Source organism: Cupressus sempervirens, chromosome 2, assembly GCF_028749045.1.
Source record: "Cupressus sempervirens isolate cs-2001-9-10 chromosome 2, ASM2874904v1, whole genome shotgun sequence".
Classification (NCBI taxonomy): domain Eukaryota; kingdom Viridiplantae; phylum Streptophyta; class Pinopsida; order Cupressales; family Cupressaceae; genus Cupressus; species Cupressus sempervirens.
In genome coordinates this window covers 361,245,956-361,266,672 of record NC_143119.1, presented here as the reverse complement: position 1 = coordinate 361,266,672, position 20,717 = coordinate 361,245,956, and the positions used below count along the sequence as shown (strand labels likewise).

General features: G+C 36.0%; 1 long non-coding RNA gene across 2 annotated transcripts; it reads right to left on the bottom strand.

The window, feature by feature from the left end:
- Positions 1-11,603: 11,603 nt before the first annotated feature.
- On the bottom strand, positions 11,604-12,833 carry LOC149572630 (uncharacterized). Of its 2 annotated transcripts, none has more exons than XR_016359255.1 (2): positions 12,565-12,833; positions 11,604-11,865 (listed from the first exon to the last, which is right to left on the bottom strand). It is a non-coding gene; the product is annotated as an uncharacterized LOC149572630 (long non-coding RNA). The 2 variants fall into 2 exon arrangements; XR_016359254.1 differs by having other exon boundaries at positions 11,604-11,862.
- Between the last annotated feature and the right edge of the window lie 7,884 nt (positions 12,834-20,717).

Below are 20,717 nucleotides of genomic sequence, written 5' to 3'. Positions count from 1 at the left end.
TGTAATGTGCAACCTGCATTCAGGCCTTAGCATGTTTTCTCTTATAAACTATTGGGACTGTGCCTTTCGTTGCCTTTCTTATGCTAATTATCAGCACATTTTGTTCCATTGATGTGTGTATATGGTCTTATTTACTAATGCAGTCTCTATCTTTTAATCATTTAGCAGATTATAGATCATGTACCATTTGCCCCTAAAACGGAAAATGAATTGTATCATTTGTGATAGAAATCCCAAAATGGTTAACTATTGTGAGATTAAAGATATGTACCTTCATTAGACCCCTGCAAGTGCTACCCATGGCTATGATTCGAATATTACACTTTATATTCTCGCCACATAATATGTTTTGTTCTCTTGTACAACAACGAAGAGTTTGTGGTGCATCGTGTCATCTATTAGGAAGGTAATATCCCCTTAGCTTGAGAGGTTTTAAAATGTTGTGAAAACTTGCTTGAAGGGTTTTAAAGTGTGGCAAAAGCTTTGTATTGGCTCATCGCCCCTTAATTAGGGGCTTAGCTTCTACTTTAAAGAAATCTTCAAATCTTCCTTTCCCCTTTCCAAAACCTATAAGAATGAAAAGTCGGCTTCTAAAATCCTGGAGGTTGTTTCGTAAGGTGCAAAGGATCCCATACTTGTGAAATTTCACAACTGCCCTTATTTAGGCATGAGCCACTTAGGGGTCAATAGTACTTTTTGGCACACCTGGTAGACCAACTTTATGCCCTCATTGTCAAAGTTCTAGTGCATTCTTTAGTATTGTGTGCTTAGAGGAAGCAACCAAAAGACTTGATGAGGCTGCATACACACGACTCAACTAGAATTGTATTATGGATTGGAGCTATCAACGCTCTTGTTCCTTCTGTCATAAGTTACAATTAGAAGTATAGGAGCTATTATATGAATTTCAATGTGAGATGAAGGCTATCAAAGTAGAAAAATCAAAGCACCATAGTCGACTCATCCAACAGGCTCAAATGCAATGGCAGGCAGCAAAGATCGTTAGAAAAAATAGCATTTTGTTGCTGTCCCAGCAACAGCCATAAGGATTGGTGAAGGTTTCCTCCACTTGTTGGAGGAAGCTATCCATGAACAAGATCTTGCTGAGACAAAGTCAATTTCCCTTCTTAAAACGGGTTCAGTCTTCTTAGAATCCCATGCTTGACACAATCTCCCTATTCAAAGGTGGCCCCATAGCATGGAGATCTAACTAATCTAGTACACAAAGTTGGGACACATCACAGTCAAAGATTCATGAGGTCCTTGTATAGACTCAAGTCTGAAACCCCTTAGAAGATAAAAGATGATGAACCTCAACCGAACAAGAATAATGGTCAAACAGTGCCAAACAGAGGAGCCTGACTAGTTTCTCAAGGATATCCCCTTCCTCCACAAGGCTAAAGAACAACTTAAATTTGCTCAAGAAAAAGAACAATTTAGAGAATAAGTGGACACAAGGCACAACCCAGATCTAGAGGTCCTTGAAGAAGAAACCCAAGAAAAGAACAAAGAAGCCCATTTTTCAAGGGACGAAAAGAAAGAGAAAAACCTACCTAGGACTTCAATCCAGAAGCATGCCAATACCAAAGATGATGACACACAGTTCATCAATTGGGAACAATTCAACACTTTTGAAGGTCCAAAGAAACAACTTCCATGAGAAAGATCCACATCCAGAGTCATCAATTCTAGTATGTAGCAAGCAGTAAGTCATGGAGACTTGCCCTAATTTTAATGAGAAGTGCCCTACAACTGAGCGAGGATGCCCCATTCGGTATCTTGTGAAACCAATGGCTCACCAGTCACCCCTAGTAATGTTTGCATTAGAACTTGAAAATAGCTTGTCAAAGGTAATCCAATTCATCCCTTTGTTATTAGGAAATGATTTTTCGTTGGTAGTTATGTCATTCTTCCTAGTGCGTTAGAAATTTCAAGCAAGACTATTCGTTCCCTATGTCTTTCTAATCATGTGTCAAAAACGTGTGAAATACAAGAAATTGGGTTGTAAAGGAAGTTGCCTTCAAATTCCATTTAATGGGTCCCTCGAGCTTGTCAAGTAGCCACTTAGGGTATGTATGTTTGTTTTCCCTTCCAAGAAGTATTATTGTGTATGTTTCCTTAGTAAAGGTCTCTCTTATATAGTTCATGGTTTCCCTAGGTTCGTCCAGCAAGTGTTTCATGGTGCAGCAGGAGTGATGGGTAAAAAAGGTTGGTCTATCAATTAATGTCATTATGCAACTAAGGCGAAGGTATTTTTCAAAGCTAGAAAGGAATTCCAGTGCACTCATGCTCAGTTTTCAATCCAAAATATTGATAGAATCAAGCATGCTAAGGCTCAAATGAGGCTCGTTTAGCTCAACTCCCATCTCTCCTACAAGTAGGTATATTCTAATTCATTGCTATTTGCCTAAGTTACCGATTCTGGTTCTGATGTTGATGCGAGTGCAGGGTGTTGATGCATGGATGCACGTATTTTTTTGGGGGGGGATTTTGGATGTGTTTGGGTGCACCCATACATAAATATAGATATTTAGAAATATATATATATATATATTTATACATATATATAAGTGTAAAGTTGTCAACTATAATTTATGTATGCAAAATATATATATATATACAAAAATAAACCATTCATTGAATTTGAATCATTATCAAAATCAAATTAAAATAATAGTAATGTCTAGTTAGTAAATTACTCAAGTTCAAGATTCCAATGCAATTCGAATTACAAAATCAAAACATAGTTCATGGTTCAATGTTGATCAATCAAATCAAGAGTCAAGGCTCAACACTCACAAATCACATTCAATCATTCAGAATCATAAGGATTCTCAAAAAAACCCACATTCTCATCATCTCTTCCTACTACAACACTTGCAAGATCATTTGAACCATGCATGATTCCAATTGTGCTAGATGCACATGCTATGATGTTATCAACATCATCATCCGTCATCACAGTAAAATCTTGAAGTGTTTCATCCAAGTTTGCACATTCAGGGGCTACATCCCAAAGCTTGGTTGATCCTTCCTTGTATCCATCCTCCTTATGTGACAAAAGACACAAGTTGGTATGTTTATAAACCAAGTTCTCAGCTTTCTTTGAGCCCAACCAGTTGTGCTTCACTGAATGGATATAGGAGTATGTACTCCAATTCCGTCCAACAGCAAAAGAACTTGCAACCTAAATAGTGTTCATAAAAATTTAAAATTAAACATACAAGATCCACAATTCTCAAAAAAATCCACATTCTCATCATCTCTTCCTACTGCAACACTTGCAAGATCATTTGAACCATGCATGGTTCCAATTGTGCTAGCTGCACATGCTATGATGTTATCAACATCATCATCCGTCATCACAATAAGATCTTGAAGTGTTGCATCCAAGTTTGCACATTCAGGGGCTACATCCCAAAGCTTGGTGATCCTTTCTTTTATCCATCCTCCTTATGTGACAAAAGACACAAGTTGGTATATATATAAACCAAGTCCTCGGCTTTCTTTGAGCCCAACCGGTTGCGCTTCACTAAATGGATATAGGAGTATGTACTTGTTGATGCGAGTTTTGTATCACTTACATAACATATTAGTAATTGAATATTCGATATGGCGTACCAAACATACAATTCCTCTCTTGAAAAGTTATTGCTCATGGGATATGAGAATAACTCCAATGTTCCTTACTCTTGTGGATACTCACTCAGTTTATCGATGCGATTTGCTAGTAATCACATAGGCACCCTTACGCAAATTGTTGAGGATGTCTTGGACTTTGATGGGGTGAAGGTGATGGTGGCTCAGTTTATGAAATGTGCGGAGGCAAATAATGTTGATGGTGGTGATGATGGAGCATGTGTCTGCCAAGGATGATGTTGGTGGGAAAGTGATGGTGGTGAAAGGTGAATGGGTGTGTTCTGATACTAGACTTACTTCTCTAACTTCCTTCTCTAAACTTTGACTACCCAGCTACTCGCTATTCTACTCCTACTCCTACAAATGGAAGGTTAGCAAATGGCAGGGATCGAATCTAATGAAGGCTAACCAACGGCCCCACATCCATAGATGCAATGATTCTAAGGAAAATGAACTAGTTTACCACACAAGGCTTCCCAACCAGCCGCTAGGATGCTAGTGGTCTAGTATTGATCCCTATCAAACATTTACCAATGCTACCATACAACTATCCATCTACCTTAACCTCACTTAAACAACTTCAAATGCAACCAACTTTAACAACTTGAAAGGAAATCTAACTATGTGGAAATAGAAAACATGCAATAACACCCAATGTTCTTAATCACCATGCAAGTCAAAACAATGAAAAAGAGAGCAATTTTGGTATTATCTTAGCAACAATTTCTCCAACCACTTTACAAATGAGAGCAAATGGCCTTGTATAGGGGCCAAAAATACAATGGATGGTGGAGATCAAAACAAGATCAACGATCAAGATTGGATCCTCAAAACCTTAATTAGGGTTGCCACCCCATCGGCCAATGAGAAGCCACTACCTTGTCAATGGACCAATGAAAAAAGTCTAAAAGTGGCAACCAATGAGAAGGCACCAAAATGGTGGCCAATTAGAAATAGACACTTGTCCTATTCTAAAAGAAAGAAAAACTGCCACTTAGGCTTACATCAAATGATCCTCTAATATAACTCTTCCCTTTTCTTTCACTTTCTTAGCTAAGGCAATGAACTTAGCTAGCCTTTCATTGACTTCTTCCATAGGAGGACAAGGTGTGTGCTTTGCCCTGAGTTCCGCTGACTTCACCACGCTGCTTGCTGCTCGTAGTATCTTTTCGTGATCCTTCTCATATTCCTTCGCAAATCCAATGAAAGCATTGAGAGAGGAAAGGGTGCCCAAATGCTTCTTTTTGATAGCAACCTTTCCTAACTCATCCAACCTCGATCCAAAATCTGTCTCATTGATAACCTCAAAACCAAGTGCCATTGTGAACTGCCTTCTATATCTTCTTTGCCAAGGTAGATTGTCCTTCCTTTAGTCTGTCCTTCATCCGTATCATGTCCACTGTACCGATATTGGTGTTGGTTATTCGCTTCATTTTCGAGAAGAAAGGTGTTTTGGGCATAATATCCTCTTTGTCTTTCTTAGTGTTTGTCCGCTTGGGATTCTTATTTGCACTAACATCCTCCATACTCGTCGCCCTATTACAGGATGGTAAAGTGGTGGACCAAAAGGCAAGTAGAACCAAGGGAAGCAATCCTTAGACTAGAACGAAAGAAGGATGTCAGCTTAAGGACCCCTTTCAACTCTGAATGATTAAAATTCACCTTAACCAATAATCGTACAGCGACTTTTGGGAATTAGGACTAGGCCTCAAGAACTTCAAATCCACTTGCAAATCATAAATTTATCATGTAATTCACCTCCAAATAAAATTACCCAATCTAGGGCAAAAATTGCAGCCTCTCTTGAAAATCAAAATTTTATCTTCCACAAATTTTGGCTCCCACAAAATTCGGCTCCCTCAAATTTTGGTTCCCACAAAATTCGGCTTCCACAAAATTCAGCTCCCACAAAATTCGCCTTCCACAAAATTCGCCAAGCAAGAAGAGAGCAGATCCGCTCTTGCAAAATCACCAACACCTTAAGAGAGGCCTCCTCTTATACCCAACTTTCTTACTCCCTCCAAGCTGGCCGACTTGGACCTTGGGAGCAAGAAAAACAATAATTAATGCAAAATTATGGCCCACAATTAAATACTTAGCTAAATATTAATTTTGCCAAAATGAAAATTGCTCTTTAAAATTGCCAATTAGTTCTAAATTGCAAAAAGAAATTAAATGGTGCCTTGGGGTGTTTAAATATTTCCATTTAATGAGGATTTAGTAATTAATACATCATTAAAATTGGATTTTGGCTAGCCAAAAGCCATTTTTCAATATTAAATTACCAATTTCATTAAAGGCTAAAAAGTTTACAAGGCAATTTTAACCCATTAAAGCCAATTTTTACAATTTTTTAAATCGATTTTGCTAATCAATTTTAGTTTTTTTAATATAAATAAAATTATTTCTCTAAAGTTTTAAATCGATTCTGCAATTTGATTTCATCATCACAAAAATAAATCTTTCTTCACCAAAAATTGAAGATTTTCCAAAAGATCAGATTTAACAAAAAAAATTCATTTTTGAAAATTATTCCAAATTTACACAATTATATCCAAATTTTCAAAAGAAAACGTCTAAGTACAAAATTTACAATTTTATCCTACCAAGTTGGAATTAACTTTGAAATTTGTTCGGCCTAAGGATAGAATTGGTGGCTCTGGAAAATCAAGTTGAAACCGAGTGAAAATAAGCTAAGTCCCTCCCATTGGCCTGAAGGTGTCCAAGGCTCAAAATTTTCAAAACTCAAAAAAAACTTTTGGACAATTTCAAAAAACTATTGCCGAGGCGATCAAAAAAGGGGGTCCCCAAAAACTTTGGGGCAATGGTGTGAAAACCTCACAACAGTACTCCAATTCCGTCCAGCAGCAGAAGAACTTGCAACCTAAATAGTGTTCGTAAAAATTTAAAATCAAATTGAAATAACAGCAATGTCTATTTAGTAAATTACTCAAGTTCAAGATTCCAATGCAATTCAAATTACAAAATCAAAACATAGTTCATGGTTCAATGTTGCTCAATCAAGAGTCAAGGCTCAACATTCACAAATCACATTCAATCATTCAGAATCATAAGGATTCTCAAAAAAACCCACATTCTCATCATCTCTTCCTACTACAAAACTTGCAAGATCATTTGAACCATGCATGGTTCCAATTGTGCTAGATGCACATGCTATGATGTTATCAACATCATCATCCGTCATCATAGTAAGATCCTGAAGTGTTGCATCCAAGTTTGTATGTTTATAAACCAAGTCCTCAGCTTTCTTTGAGTCCAACCAGTTGTGCTTCACTGAATGGATATAGCAGTATGTACTCCAATTCCGTCCAACAGCAGAAGAACTTGCAACCTAAATAGTGTTCATAAAAATTTAAAACTAAACATACAAATGAAAAGCAAATTAGAGAATGTTAAATAGTGTAGAATACAATTGCTAAATAAATAAATGGAAACTTACTTGTGAGAGGATCTTGATTGCAAGAGGTTGTAGATGCTTACATTGTTGACCATACATGTACCACCATGTGATAGCTTCCTTTTCATTTTGGATCCTCTATTGCATATGGAGTAAGTTTTGATCATGAAGCAAATAAGCCAAATTCTTGCCTCACTTTTTTGTGCATTTTATCATCTGGGAAGAGTCTTGCAAATGCAATGTAGCATCCAGTAACAACTTCTTCATCCGCATATGGTGCAATTCTATCTAGCATAGCAAGTATTTCTTGGCCATAGTACCTTGGAGATAAGGCATATGCGAGAAAGTGCAATGGGGTAGTCAACCTCTCCCAACGATGATGACTAATATCCTCCACCTTTTTGCACAAGGCTTCACATTTTGTGGGGTTAGAGTCATGTGCTTGTATGGAAAGCTTTACCTTTTCTACTATGGTGTCCATGCCATCATACACATCCCCCAAGCAAGGTGCATCTATATCGGCAAAGTGTAGCATTGTCAAGATAGGCTTGGTGAAATCCAATATGAATTGCACACGAGCCCATCAATGCTCATCCAAGATCATACCCCTGACCTTCAAGGTTCTCTCTGAATTTGAAGCCTTCCGTATAGCCCATTGGTTACAAATAACCATTTGGCCCAATGCTGATTGCACCTTGAGGAGTCGTTTCAAAACAACAGTATGAGATGCAAATCTAGTCTTAGCAACCTATAAACAAGTTGGCAATATGACATCAAATATAAAACGAAGTTATAAACAAGAAATTTGATAATTGAACATGAATACAAAACTTATTCAAAATAAATAAATAAATGAAACTAAGTAATGACAATTTTAAATCTACCTTCAACAACTCCAACTTGGAGAATGATCTAAATATAGATTGCGACATGTGGTGGTTTGTCACAAACATTTGTATGTCCTTTCCCTCTTGGTATATTTGCTTCACCCAATTTATTTGGGTGCCAATTTGTTGCATGACCAAGTTGAGAGAGAGTACAGTGCATGGTGTCCAAAAAATATGGTCGTATCGAGACTCAACCAAAACACCTGCACCCCTACAATTCGTGGCATTATCTGTGACCACCTGGACCACATTCTCACTACCCACCATCTCTATTGCCTCAATGAGAATTCTAGAAATGAATTATGAATCCTTAACTTGTCCTTCACAATCAATAGCCCTCAAAAACATTGTCCCTTTGAAGGACATTGCAATCACATTTATCAATGGTCGATTTCTTATGTCTTTCCATCCATCTGACACAATAGTTATGCCAAAAGTTTTCCAAGATGTCCTAATTGGTTGAAGAGCTTTGTCTATAGAAATCTTTTTTTTTTGCAAAAGAGTAGTACACACCTTTTCAAACCCGGGGCTGATCTAATCAGCTAGTGCTCTAAGGATGGCTGCAACCATTTCCTTCCAATATGGCGATCTTACCAAATTGAAAGGAAGACCATTGGCATAAAGGCAACATGCAATTGCTTCATCAACAATCTCTCTTGCCTCCACTTTGAATGCTTGATCCAACAGACCTCTTTTGTGGGTAATAACTTCTACTTCATCATCCTCCTCTCCCACTTCCAAGAATGGATGTTTGGAGGATGCAACATGATCAGTGGGCACATTCACTTTGCTCTTTGTAGATGAAGCTTTGTACAAACTTGTTTTTTATTTGCTCACTAAACGATTAGCAGCCTCGTTCTTTTATGAATCTGGCTAACTGTGCATCACTCAACCTTTTCCCATCTTTACTTCCCTTGCACAATGTTTTTCCTTTACTAGTAGGGCCCATAAAACGAGCTTTGACCCGAGAATATGAGCTATTGAATGGTTTACTATGACATATACATTCCATCTCCAAATGTATGACCCACCTCCGGAAACCTATGATGATCTTGTGGTGTGTCTCCATAATGAGATGCCACATCAATATTGAAGCTATCACGTCGTTCTTGCCCTGCTGCTGAACTTTGACTATCAGTAGTGGCCATTCTTGCACAATAGAAATTATGAATCTAATAAGAAAATAGAAAAAATTAGCTTAAAAATGTTTTTTAAAAACTATGAACATTAAACATACATGTGCAAATATACAATACAAAAATACTAAAAATAGATGGCTACTCTTATTCCTTCATTTCTTTTTTATGAAAAAACGAAGAATCTTGAAAAATATTCTTCGAAAACTTGAAAAATTCATGAAGATCTAAAAAAATTACTAAAAAAGTTCATGAAATGGATTCAATGCTTAATCGTCCTTTGTGGAAGCTCAATAGACACCCTACGAATGATCCTCTTCAAAACTAATGACCTTGCTTTCAAAATGGCACAATGGAGACCAAATGAGAAGAGAGCCCAGCTGCAAACAAAATGGGAAGAATGGGCAATGAATGGCCTCTTTTAGGGCTGTTTTAGGATTGTGAGGCAAATAGGAGAAAAAAAACAATAAAAAAAAATTTAAAACACATGTTTATTAAGTCACTGAAGTGACTGGCCACTGAAAACATCTGGATGCTCACGGGATGCGCCCGAATGCTCTCCCAAGCACCCCGCGCGCATCTGCAAGAGAAGATGGTGCTTCTTGACAGCACCCCCCACACATCCTCTCGCATTTGCGCACTAGAATGCATCAACATCCGCATCCGCCTCCAGCCCAAACGCATCGGTAATTTAGCTAATTGCTATATACAGCAGATGAATTCCACCCATGATACAAAATTTTTAAAATTCTTTGCTCTATTTAAAAAAAGTGCAATGTGTTAAAAAAATTGTTTCTCTTTGAATGACATACTATGAAAAGTCATAGATAAAAGAATAGTTCTAATCTTTTGAACAATGCTTTTCCATGCTCATAATTCAAGATTGCATGCTTAGAGGAACAAAATCAAAAGAAAATTGTAAGGAAAATAAGGACACATTTCATGCACAAGAAGCATTTTACATATAAAGGACTATCTATATATATTCATTCATAAGGTGAAGTTTTACAACTATATGGATGTTTCTATTTTCTTTTATATAAAAAAGTTATAAAAATATTGTTGGTATTTTTTTTCATATCCTGTACTAAAAGCATAGAAAACTAGGCAGCAGTAGGGCCCAGGTGGTTTGCAGGAGTGCCATGCCCATTGTCCTCCCCATCAGTGGCATTCCGTTCAAAGGGCAACGTCTATCCATCCTTGCTCAAAATCCATATCAACAATACCAAGTCTTTTTAGGAACTAAGTGCATGAACTGTATGATTACAGTGTGCACCAATTGACATTGAGTGAAAATTGGAAACAAATGGATGACAGGGTACCACTACGTCTCTCTCCAAGTAAGCTTTCAGGTCAATGGCTAGTGGAATGCCAATTCCATACAAGGCTGCCTCAAAACTTCATCAAGGCTGCCAACATTATCATTCCCAAAGAGTCTGCAAACCAGCTTCACAATCCCATCATTCAACTTAACCAAGTCTAGGAAAGAACCCACAAACCTAGATATTATTTTCATTTTGACTCAATATCTATCCTCACTAGTGACGAAATCTTCACCGAGTATCCATTAAACTATGGCCAAAACCAAGTCGTTGTCTGTGTTTAACAGATGCACAAGCCACCTGTCAATGACATGGCCAAGAAAGTAATTTTGGGAGTTAGTAGTAGTAAGCCTAATAGGAGTATCCATTATGGTTTCTTCTACTTTGCTAAATCATCTAAGGAATCTATGCAGGATTGTTATAATCAAAATGATTTGCTAACAAGAAGGTGGTTTGATTTTATAGTCACTCAGGTCCTTTTGCAGGTGCAAGCTTTCACTGTTTTGGCAGGTCAGAGATCTACATTCTAAGGTTTTCCTTCTCTTGGGGAGCATTCAATTCTTATATCCAACTGCATGAATGCAAGGATAATAAGGTATTGTACTCCTTGGGTTTAGCAAAGACTTAATGCATTTAATACCAATTTTAACGGCCTAAGATTTGCCTTGACTTCATTGGATACAGACTATTAAATCAAGATTTTGGAGTTATTATATGTCTCACCCAAAGCAAATGGTGCCCCTCGCAAATTCTAGTAATAAATACACATTAATTACCTTTCTGAGATAGTGTTTAGATTAATTTTAGACTCTTATTAAGTGAAAAAACTAATAAACACCCCTTGCTATCACTCCCTTTTCCAACCTAGCAAAAGTGACTTTGTTGCCATCAATATTTTTTAAAAGAAAAAAATTACAAGATTTAAAAATTTTGGTGAGGCAAGTAATATCGGGGCTGGACACCAGACCAGCAGTAAAGATATACTCTGTGGATATCTAGCCGATGTCCTTGTCGGTGCTATGGACATCTATTCGGCAACAAAGCTCTATCTGGTTGACTAGGAGGAAACCCCCAAGTATGTAGCTAAATGGAGGAAAGACTTCGTCTCATACTATCTCAAAAAAGGGAGGAGTTAAAATACATGCACACATCTGGAATAAATGGTTGACACGTCATATGAGATGGGATCATAAGTGCACAATTTCTTAATTTTAAATTTCGGTTGACTGATTAATCATCTCTAATCTCACACAGAAACCTTGGCAATTAATGCATTTTTCTTTATTGATTCACATGTATTGTGCCCTCTTATTGTTTTTGAGCAATTTTTTCAGTGGTGGTTACTTTTTGTCTTTCCCCCAAGATTGGTTGGGCTTAGGTTATTGCTTCAAGTTACAAGTTTTCCATTGATGAACTTGCCATCCATTCTATCACCCTCTGAAGCCTTAATGCTGAAAGACCTGCTGCAAGAATAGGGATATAAGTACCTTCATGAGACCCTTGCATGTACTCAAATGCTAACTACATAAATCCAACCTAATCTCAATTTATTGACAACAAGTCACAAGAATACTTAATAGAGCTGGTTAACATAAGAAAATAGAACTTAACTCAAAATTGAGATGCTGTTTTCACAAGAATACTTAATAGAGATGGTTAACATAAGAAAATAGAACTTAACTCAAAATTGAGATGCAGATAAAATGACCGTTGTAATATTTTTAAAAAGCCCCCTTAGTGACTTAGTAGTTAATTGGAATTTAAGGATAGTTTGATAAGTTAATCGGAATTAATGGGATAATACAATTCAGAATTCTTAATAAGTATTTGCACAATATCTTGTGGTATTCCCAAATAGTAAATACTAAAAGTTTATTTATATTTTGCTGTGCACATTATAGATTAGCTATATCTACATTACTGTTTGTTTATCTTTTTTAATTAAATTAAAAGGAGAAGAGATAATTGCTGAGAGAAAGAAAGACATTTGCAGGCGTTATCAGAGAATTAACTGTTTTTATGCTTGTGATATATCATTGATAGATAACTAACATTTATCCGCTGAACTATGAAAAGAAACAGAACTTTCTGACTCGAATCCCAAAAAAAAATCAATATTTGACCGTTAAAAAATGAAAAACAATCCAATTTATTATTCGTACCTGCTGATTTTCACTCTCACTGCCTGTAATAATCCAACGAGGGTTTTTTCGGTAATAAACCCAATGAGGGCTTTTTAGTCCCTTCTGGCAGGAGACATGAATTCACCTGCCTTTTCTGCATTAATCCATTTTTCGGAAAACATGCAATCTTCCTAAACCGAAGATCTTCAGCAATATTTCTATTGAAGTGGATTTTTCACAACTAATTCATGTTTTCGCATGGGCTGTTTCTATTTCCGTTGGAAAAAATTGCCATAATGGCATTCTCTTCAAGGTGTTTTATTTGACGTGTAGGGATGATTTAGGGCAATTACTTTGAAGTGTTGGGACTCAAAATTGAAGTCTTAATTTTGAGTACTTTTCAAAAAAAAACAAGTCTTTAAGCGCTTTTTAATGCATGTATACCCAGCTGTATTTTAGAGGTGTTTAATGTTTCTAACATTTTTGCATTCAGTATGTCCATGTGTCCCATGAAAATAAACTGTCATTCTGTGAAGTATCATTTTGAGCAATTTCTAAATCTGTATTATTGCCCAAGTGTCAAACAGCAACAGGAAGCCATGTTTGCATGTGAATATCTCGCACCCAGTAATGTTTCATGACTTGCCTCTTTGAGAGTGTTTAGTGTCCATACCAGAGAACCTATGTTTCAGTTTTTTATCCGTTTCGAATCCATTTTACTAGGTTTTGAATCCCCCAAAGTTGGTCATTTATTGTCATTATGCTGATGTGAATTGTTCAAGATTCTGGAAGGCCTTGTTTAAAAAGTTATAACTTTTGACAGTTGACCCAAATAAGAAAATTCCTTTTGCATCATATTCTAGGGGTCAGAGACTTGCTATGTTTCAATTTTGAGCTTATGACAAATCCCTTTGATTAGTTTTCGAACGTGATTCCAAATGCAATTTATGATGTTTTACTGGTGTTAGTAAATGCAAATTGGTTGGTACCCCTGTTCGTGATGTCATATCTTTGAATCCGTTATAGGTGAGATCAAATGGATTGTACCATTGTATTCTACTCTGGAAATACTTCAAGTGTCTCAGTTTGCAAATCTTGACGAATCTGTCTGCACACTTTCCCAGGTTCATTCCATTTGCAAAAAATGCTTTTCTGACATTGTTTCCAGTCAACAAATTCTGAGTAACTTACTTTGACTATTCACCAAATGCATTCTGTTATTCGTCATGAGACCTAATCCCATATTTAAGTTGTCCTCATGACAATGAACCAATGCCCCAGTTTTTGTGCCCCCAAGTATCTGTTTGCCCTACTTTCGGAGCTAATTCTAAATGCGATATATGGTTTTTTGACATGTTTTCTTGAAGGCAGTTCTAAGAGGGCAACTTTGACAGTCAATATCTTTTGACTGAGAATTCGTCATGAGACGAAATTCAACAGGGTAAAAGTATGCAGAACAGAGAATCAATGTGTTCGATTTCAAAGCCCAGTCAATTGTTTTGGTCAATTTTTAAAGCCAGTCAAAGGACCTCTTGACACAAAGTAAAAAAGTTGTAGAAAGAGGTGATTCTAAGTTTTAAATGGATAGTTCAATCATTGAATATTTTTTTTAGTCATTGACAAATGTTCATTAGATCGGTGTAAAATGTTAGCTATTCGAAAACAAAAAAAAAAATTAGCCGGACCCACTTTGGGGCTCAACTAATTCTACTAGTTTTGATATATTGACAAGGACTAATAGAGTTTGAAGATATGGGAGATGTAATGATTTTAATTATTATGATAGTAATATGTGACATCATTCTAAAACTAGTTGATGTTTGCAAACGTATAGATAAGACCTTAAGGAAAATGTTTGCCTCATGTTTTAAAGTATTGCCTATCTAAGTAGCATGAGAAGTTAATTGTGGTTTTCAGAGCATCGATTGAGAAATTTTTTTACCTACTATACACCTATCATGGATCTTACAATCTTGTCACTTGATAAGCATATGAATCATCTGGACCCTGAAGCATGTGAAAGGCTTCATTGGGCATATGATCATTAAAACTCACCTTGATACTAAGACAAACAAATGGAGTAGGGATGTTGGGCAAAATAATTTTGAAGTGTAGAATAGTTTCTTTTAAAAGGAGGGCTTGCAAACTATAAGGGCGAGATTTAGAACTCGTTTATTTATGCACAAACGGGTTTTCCCCTTTTATTCAAAACATCCTGCCATGAGTAAGATGCCTGGAGTTCTAATTGAAGGCATGTATGTCACAATGAGAATGGATGAAAGCCTGGAAAAAGATAGGTTGAGTATGATTATAGGCGTAGGTAAGATATAAACAACTGGCTAAGAATTGAGGACGTGGATACAATCCACTAGCCACTGAGGAAAATGCAAGTCAAAAAATGTGGAAGCAACAAATTTCCACAGTAGATGTACTCCACATGAAGGGCACCCATGCCCATGATGGGGATAGAGGAAAGAGGAGTATCTACGACATGTAGTAGAGAATGCCTACAGCATATGAGCTACGATCCAAAGGCAAGATGATGCCACATACCACTGTAGGAAGCAAACATAATCCATCATTGTTGTAAAAGACAAAGGAGTCATTGTTTTGTTTCAAGCCTACATAGCTCAATGAAGTTGTGTGTGAGAGAGGTTTAATCAGATATTTGAGCAAGATTTTCCAACAAACAAGAAGAAACCTGTCAAGTAGAAATGGTAGCAAGGAAGGCTGAGTATCAAGCCTTACAACCTCAGCATGAAACTAAGTGACAAAGGGTGATTTATGATGAACAAAAGAAGTTAGCTCAACAACAAGCATAGACAAAGGCACAGAGGGCTCATTGTCTCCCTCGGTGCATCCTGCAGCTGCTCATGCCGAGCCTCGAAGGGAAGAGGATGAGAGAGAGTTGGAAATTGAAGCAGAAATGGTTTATGGGATTGATGAAATCTGAATGGAAAGTATCTGGGATGTGTTGGTTCTAGACCATGAAGCTATGCTTTGGCTATGATACCCCCTTCCCATCCCATCATTTTTTCATTCCCACCATTTTCTCTCTTATATGACAACAACATATGTATATTGTATAGTCTGGTTTGTTTGGTATTTTGTGAGTCAATTCCATGCATTTTCATGTATTATTTCAAGGAAATCAATACAAAGAACAGCAGGTATTGAGTTTCACTTTAAATCTTGTCTCATTTATTAGTGATTTGTAATGTTTTATGATCTTTGAACAAAGGGCCTAGATCATAGTTGCAATCCCTCAAGGTTGTATGTTGTTTCATTGTTGCTTACTATTCAAGGAGTTATGTAAATGCTTTAGGGAAATCAACAAGGTTGCAGGTTTATTGTTGAGGATGTCAGGTAAGAATGAGATTTAGATTGAACATTGATATCCAATTTACAAGGTAAATGGATCGATCTGGAGTCTTGGCATAGGATATGTGTCTTAGATATCCAAAATGGATGAGAGAGATTTGTGAATTTCCCAATGGATGAGGCACTGATCAACTACAGGATCATTAGTTTTTTGTCTATACTTGCTTTTCATCCACTTTCCCTACCCACATAAAATCAAATCAAATTCAAATCATCTTTATATTTTATGTTTGAAGAGCTAGAACAGGATGCCCTCACTCGGCTTATTAATTGCATTGTCTTGCACTTAGCTATTGCAGATCTATGTTATTGCATGAGTCAATAGGAGAAATAAGGGCTAAATTTTTTGTTAATAGATTCAAGAATATATTTTAGAATTGGTACCATATAAATTGAATCTGAGGTCCACATGCCTAGGTTTTGCAAAGCTTGAAGTAGAAGAAGGGTCTAGCCTTATAGTTGGCCCAATGTCTGAAATGGTATGTTGAAGATGGGAGTTAGTTGCCTCTAGATGTACCTTATTCTCATCGAGGTAATTTGGAACTATGTTGTTTCAAAACACCAACAGGAGGTTTTACTATTGGACACGTATTTGCATGTGCTTGTAAGTTAACTAGGCAACAACTCCAGAAGGCAGAAGGCATCAACATGGATCATTTGCATGCTCTTTCTCCTTTATGCTCTATCTTTTAATGTAGTCACCATTATAACCTAAAAAAAACCCATCAAGGTCTTCATGGATTACAATCTCATATTTTTCTACTGCCAAAACCCATGCAAGCATAAATCTCTTTGTTCTATTCACTTTTCTCACAAATTTGCTTAAAATTCTCTATTCTATTCAGTTCACGATAAAAAATGAGAGTGAAGTTGAAAGGAAGATCACTGAAATTTCACTCCAAATTTATTAAATACAAATATTATGTTACTGAATCTTCAAATTTATCAACCAGTACTGGGTATGATAGGTACCACAATCTAGTAAAATATATTACGCTAATAGATAGTTTCTATTATCTCTGTTTAGTATCTAATTGTTGAAAATATTAGAATGTTTCTAGTATTTAGTTTTTTGTTTCTAGAATAGAATGTTACTATTCTTTACTATTGTTTCTTAAGGAAACACCGTTTAGTCTCTTGTATAAATTGATCTCTTGATCGTTGTTAATTTAACAAGCAAATATTTTCCAATTACTTTGTAATATGGTATCAGAGCTAATACTCTAATTTTTTTCAAAAATAATTATAATTTCTTGGTTGAAATTATGTGCTTTTTATTTTTGAAATTATTTACATGCATATTTGCTTCCATCTCTCTCTATAATCTGACTAGGGTTTCCGTTCTGAGAGATCTGAATCATTCGACTTCTAGTTTGGTTTTACAACCCATTTCTGTCCAGATCCATCTATTTTTTCTACACATTTCTGCCATTTTTTGTGGTTTTTTGTAGTAGTGTCGTTTTTGTTCAAAACCCTAATTTTTGTATTGGATCAATTTGTTTATAGATTCTTGGTGGGTTTTTTGAGCTCTCAACTGGATTTCCCTCTATTATTTATGGGTGTCTTAATTTTTGAGCCAACCGATCTAGAAATTGACAACGTATTCTTTCTAGGTTTCTCGAGCTCCCTTTTAAGTCACCCTTCAAATTTTGTAGGTCTCTACTTTTTGAGGGTTGCATGTACTTTCAGATTGTTTGCATGTGTTGGTTTACCATGCAAAGTTTCATGTTTCGCTTCTTAAAAATTCTGGTGGGTTTTCATAATTGTTTTCCTCGAAAAAAAATTTCTAATGGGTTTTCATATTTTTTCCTTAAAAAAAATTCTTATGGGTTTCTATAAATTTTCCCTTAAATTTTTTTGATTCTATAATTCACAAAGTTGTGTGGGATTCCTTTGTGTGTTTGTAATTTTTTCCTCAAAAATTATTTGTTGGGTTTCACTATTTTTCCTTTAAAATATGAAGCTTTGTATTGTCAGGTTTTGATTGTTTTTTCACCTCAAAAATCATGTTAAGTTTTGATTTTTTTTTAGCTCAAAAATCATGTTGGGTTTTGATTGCTTTTTCACCTCAAAAATCATATTGGGTTTTGATTGATTTTTCACCTCAAAAATCATATTGTGTTTTGATTGATTTTTCACCCCAAAATCATGTTTGGCTTTTTTGATTTTCTCCAAAAATCATGGCCTTTTGTGGTTCGTTTTGGAGCATTATGCTCAACTACAAAGTTTTGGAGCATTATCCAAGGTACCATCAACCATCTTCTAAATAGACATCCTCTGCTCCAAATTTAGAAGGCTCTCAAAAGAAGAACATTCAATGCAACTATTGCCACAAGTTTGGGCACATGAAGGTTGAATGTTAGAAGTGCTTAGATCCCCTATCTAAGCAATCTGGTTTGTAGCCTACAACGAACAATGTGGAGCACCTTGATCAAACAGAATCTCTCTTTTACGCTTTTTGACAAGTTCGTCCTCTAGATAGATTAACCATTAAGGGAGGGTATTATGATAATAGATAGTTTCTATTACCCCTATTTAATATCTAATGGTTATCAATTATAATCTTCTGTAAATATTAGAATGTTTCTGATTTTTAGTTTTTTGTTTCTAGAATAGAATGTTACTATTATTTGCGATTGTTTCTTAAGAAAACACCGTTCAATCTCTTGTATAATTTGATCTCTTGATCATTGTTAATAACAAGCAAATATTTTCTAATTACTTTGTAATACAATATAGTAGGTACCAAGATCTACTACGATTTGGAATTGCTTTGGAATCAAACCAGGTATGATTTTTCAAGGTTTGAAATATTTTTGACTGTTTTGCCTGAATCTTGATGATTATGTCACCAGTTGTTGGACTCGGTGCAATATTTCAATTTTAATTTTTTTTTTCATTTTTTGAATGTTGCAAATGGTAACCCTAACCTAAAAAACAAATTGTTTTCTCTTTGTTCTTCTCAATTTCAATCATTGTGTGTTGTGTTCTTGTGATTTCTTTTTATTAAAAATGCAAGACGTGCAACAAGAAATGCTTCAAGTATAATTTGAATACTGCATTAATTTAGTATGTCCTCAACATTTGTTTCATTTTAGAGGATGAGAGATGGAAGAGGAAATGGCCATTGAAGAGGATTTACAAATAGGGTTGCTCCTTCTTGGTCATGGGGGGGATCAGATCCCATAGAGAACTACAATAAGCCATGCCTTTTCCATGTGGAAACCCCCAAGATGTACCAAATAATAGTACTAAAGTGCCAGTAGAAGAGTGTGATGTCCCCAAATTTTTAATAAAATGGCTTAATTAAATTAACTAATTAAGTGGTTCCATAATTAAAATAATATTATAAAGGACCTTCAATTAATTAATTCAATTAATAAATAGAAGGGGGCGAAAATAATAAAATAAGGTTCGTTGTGACCTATGTAAGTCTCTAGACACTTCATGGAGGCCTTTATAAGGAGATGGTTGAGGATTGTAAATCATCATGGATTGTATATGAACTCTTCTTTGTATTTCTAGAAGCAGAGGTTGAAGGTGATTTGTAGGTAGTTTTGGATGTGGAAGATCCTCCCTATTTTGTATTTGTAATTTCGGTGGGAATAACACCTCACCCAAGTTTGTCATTGGAGCTATCACTTCAGATATTTCATTTTGTACTCCATTGTCAAATCTATCTCTGTCGAGTGGAAATATAATTACAATATCTAGTTCTTGGTCATTCAATGTTGTTGGTGAATACTCTATGTTGATGATTCATTCATGTATCTATAGTAATCTTATGATGGAGGAATCATCTATGATTGCATCCTTTAGTGGAAGTAACATTATCATATTAAGTTTTTAGAAGTTGCCAAAGGGTGTTGAGTACCACTGATTGAGGGCCAAAGGTGTCAAAGGTACTTTTCCCTCGAGTGTTTTCATCGAGTACTTTTCCCTTGGGAATTTTACTTGGGTACTTTTCCCTCAAGTACTCTTCCCTTGGGTACTCCTCTCAAGTGTTTCACTCGCATACTTTTTCCCTCAGGTATTTTACCCTTGAGAAGTTCTCTCGGGTACTTTGCCCTCTAGTATTCACACTCAAGTATTTTCCTCAGATGTTTCCCATAGGTACTTCCCTAGAGTACTTTTCCCTAGGTAATTCTCTTGAGTACCTTGCCCTTGGATCTTTACCCTAAGGTCCTTCCCTCAAGTATTTTCCCTCAGGTACATTATAGTAGTATGTGATGTACAATAGAATTTGGGTATTGCAAAGTTGAGTACATTATAGAGTGGAAGAAATTGTCAAAAAACCCTTAAGGAATGAGATCATAAGACAAGCCAATGAGAAATTCTGGTCAAGAACTAGTGATGGCTATGACAAACTACTAGAAAGAGACCTAGTAGGTTGCAACAATGTAGAAAGGAAAGTTTGGCAACAAAATGATGGTCGCACTAATAGAAAGTAGAAAGGATGCGCCAAGCAAGGTAAGTTTTATTTTTTATCAAACCTCTCAAGTGTTGATCAATGTATATAATATCTATTGGAATGACTTGATCTCATAGTGTAATGGTTGAGGGAAAAGGGTCCTTTCATAAAATGGATGAAGGGATTGGCTAACAATTTCCAAGATTATGAAATGGTGTGTTGACTCTTGGCCTTTCATAGTTAACTTCAAAACCTTACCAGGTGTTTTTTTTCTAGTTATTTATGAAACTGGTCAAGGAAAGCAACGGGTTTTAGATAACAGACCATACTTGATGGGGTGGACTAGTTATGGATTTAATCCATTAAAAGTCTAGATCGATGAGGTACTAATCTAGGTTAG